The following is a 3,731-nucleotide window of genomic DNA, read 5'->3' on the forward strand; positions in this document are numbered from 1 at the left end:
CACCAGCCAACCCCCGTGTGGTGGAGGGCCAGCCAGCGGCCAGCCAGAGCTTGTCGCCGGGTTGAGAGAGAGAGTGAGAGAGAGAGAGAGAGAGACAGAGAGAGAGAGATGGAGGGAGAGAGAGGGGAGAGGCACAGAGGAGCGGGGGAGGTGGGACTCGTAAGGCCGTTTGGCATGACAAACGGTACCATTCCACTGACCCTGTGGAACGAACGGCCATAGAGAAAAATTGAGCGGCGAAACGAGGATGGGAGATAAACCGGGTGGTGGTTGGGGAGGGGTTGGAGTCTGCAGCGCTAGCTAGCGCACGCGCCCCATGCCGCCGCATTGCCGCCGGCTGCGCCCCGCCGGCCGCGCCGCGCGGCCGACACGCCAAGGTACGAGTGAGGGAGCCCCGGTGCAACGCCGAACGATTCCACAGCTCATCATCATCGCTACGGCGGGCCTGTGCGCCTGCCAAGTCCAGCGTAGGCCGCCCGCGTGGCAGACGAGCGCGCTGGATGCCTACCACGGATGGCTGCCGCATTTACTCTAAATGAATCACATCGGGAATCTCGGGAATCTCCCTCGTCTCTCTCTCTCTCTCTCTCTCTCTCTCTCTCTCTCTCTCTCTCTCTCTCTTGCTCTCTTCTTCACTCCCTTCTCCGTATCCCCCCACCTGTCTCTCTCGGCCTCACTCTCTCCGTGGCCGGGATCAAACTCTTATTACGCTCACAGCAGACTGATTCTGCGAAGAGACCTCAAGGGGCGCTGCTCTATGATGAACGCTACAAGGACGGAGCTTTACGGGAGTTATAGGAGAGGGTTCTTCAGAATCAGTCGGCAGGAGCCACGTCGCCTTGCCTTGCGAGCAGAATGAGTAGGCGGCTAACCCGATGGCGTTTGAAGGAAACAACTGCAGTACAGGGACTTTTGACATTTTACTCTAGACGAATCACGCCGGAAATCTTCTCTCTCTCTCTCTCTCTCTCTCTCTCTCTCTCTCTCTCTCTCTCTCTCGAACACCCACATCCTGTCCAAAGCCTCCACAGCCGGACCGCGCAGACGTCGCCGCTGCCCTGCTCGCTCGGCTCGGCTCGCCGCTCGGTGCGCCATTTCTCCCCCGCCCTGACATTTATATGGGGGAAGGGTCATTTTATTTAATTTATGTGTCTGCAAATGGCCGAGAGCGTGCTATTGGCACGGCCAGGGCGCACTGCATCAAAGGAGGCGCGCGGGGGAGGAAGGGACCGCGGGCCTATCTGTAACGGGGCGGGGGAGAGAGAGAGAGCGAGAGAGAGAGAGAGAGAGAGAGAGAGAGAGAGAGAGAGAGAGAGAGAGAGAAAGAGGGAGAGAGACGGAGAGAGGAAGGGGTTCTAGAGCAGACGATAGTGTCAGCAAAGGCCAACAGTTTAACATCGTCCGGGTCGGGCGGCGAACACACACATATGGCGAATTATAAGACCCGTGACGCTGGGCGCGAGCCTGCTGGGCGTAAGTCACTACTTCGGAAGAGGGAAGGAGGGGTCGGGTCAGAGCGGTATACCATCTGCCTTTGAGTGTCCACCAAACGCCACGTGTCAATTAGAGCGCCAACCTGAACATGGTTCAGAGGGCTGAAGGGTTCTCTGGGTTGGACGGCGACCGTGCCGCACACCTCGCGACTGGCCTTGTGCGCAATAATTCAGGCCCCGGGCAGGCGTCCTGTCACCAAACGCGGCCGCGTGCACTCCAGCTGACCTGCCGCCCCCCCAAAGCAGCCCAGAGGGCATTAGTGGACTGCGAGCAGGTCAAGCTATAGGCACTCGAGCACCACCTCTACACTGTAGATCCGGGGTGTCCATCAGCTGTGTGACTTACTGTGCCCGACCCTTAAAACCTGTGCGACTTGAGTCGCACAGCTGCCGGACACCTTTTGGTTTGGCACCTTTTTCCCTGCACAAAGGTCTAGGCCAAGCCTAGGTAGTAGGTAGGGTGTCCTGTTGTTGGACACCCCCTGCTTGGGCCCCTCTGCAGGGAAAGGGTGCCAAACTACAAGGTGTCTAGCAGCTGTGCGACTTAAGTTTTAGGGTAGGGCACCTTAAGTCGCACAGTTGCTGGACACCCCGGATTTGCAGTGTAGTCATGCGAACCTCGTCCAGACACCAACTAGCAATGGCCAGGAACAGCACCCACGAAAACTTATTCCTGCTGCTGCGATCTGCCAGTACTACTTGGGGCAAGGAAGGGACGAATGAACCAGTTCTACTCTTGAAATCGTCGAGACTACATGTGTTACCCAACCCTCCAAAGAGGGAGAAGAAGGCCCCAACGAAGCCGACCATCAGCATTTATCACTGCCGCAGCTCTGTGCCATCACTCAGTCGTCCCATCTCCGAGGCTGTCGCAGATCCGAACACCTGCCGATCAACACGTAGAATATCTGCACTCCACACCCGATCGACTTGGATCGACTCGTCTGCTCCGCTGATTGTGAGAGCGGCTGTGGATTTTAATCTTGTTTCCTTCGGGGGTTGTCTCCTAATTTGGTGCATTCACTGGAAACACAAAGGTGCGACATAAGACCCATAAGGGTTGCTACTGCTCCAATGCCTTTGCAGAGGCACGACAGATGCGAAATCATGGCACTCTTAGGGGTGCTAGGCTTCTAGTGCTATCGTGCCTTTAGAGGGGCTCGACTGCACAAAAACCCCTGAAAGGGCGTTATGTCGCACCTTTGTGTGTTTCCAGGGGTTTCTTCGCAGTAGACTTAATTTGGTTGCATACTCCTTGGACTGTTTCCTTCACTTCTAGGGTGCAGTCAATTTTAACTTCTTTCAGACGCTCAAGCTGGCCTCTCGTAGCCTATCGATCTGCGACGATCTGCGATGGAGAATCTTGTGTTGATGGTGTAAGTGTGTCCTCAGCCCAGACTGCCGAGGTTCAGAAACTGAGGATACGCGGGGGCCAAGTGGCACGACCTCGTGGCGATGACGCCGCCGGCCTCGGCCCTGCTGCTGCCGCCGGCTCAACGTCACCCTAGCCGCCAACGCCCCCACCGCCGCCGCCCCCATCTCCGCCCCCGGCCGCCACCACCGCCTCCCGGGTCCGCTGGCTATGATGGATAGCGGGGATCCATCCATCAAGTCCGTAATCTCTTAGTGGACTTATTCTGGCCGCCAACCTATCACCTTGCCTTGAGCCACGTCACCAGCCACGCCACGCCACGCCAGGGCCCTGTCGTCGACCAGGGGGTGCACGGGCCCCGGGCCCCGGGCGCAGCAGTGGGGATGGGGGACGGGGGAGCCAGCCGCAGACTCGTGTCGGACGAGCCGAGTGCGTGACATTGCGCCACCATGTGAGGAGAGGTCCGTGTGTCTCACCAAGGTCTCAAACCCTCACTGACAAGAAGTGGCGAGGAGGATTAAAAATTCCGCACAGCTTATTCTTTAGAAATGATCAGGACGCCAGTTTTGAGCGCGGATAATTGTAGTAAGATGGACTCTCTGTGGTGAATTTGAGAACGCAGTATAATCGTTGCTCTGGTGTCCCTCATAGTCCCGCCTGGAGTTCACTCACATGGTCACTCGCATAGGGTGCAGGAACAGCTAGGACCCCGCCACGTTCTGTAGACTGTTGCGGGAAAACAGCGGATGAAAACTCCGTGTAAGGAGAGAGAGAGGGAGAGGGTGGCCGCGTGGTGGTAGGAAATTGATGATGAGAAACTGCGAAGAGCACAATGTGGGGGACGTGTGCGCAAGTATGGGGGGGGG

The sequence above is a fragment of the Frankliniella occidentalis genome, unplaced genomic scaffold (assembly GCF_000697945.3).
Source record: "Frankliniella occidentalis isolate FOCC.00 unplaced genomic scaffold, Focc_3.1 Scaffold74, whole genome shotgun sequence".
NCBI lineage: Eukaryota > Metazoa > Arthropoda > Insecta > Thysanoptera > Thripidae > Frankliniella > Frankliniella occidentalis.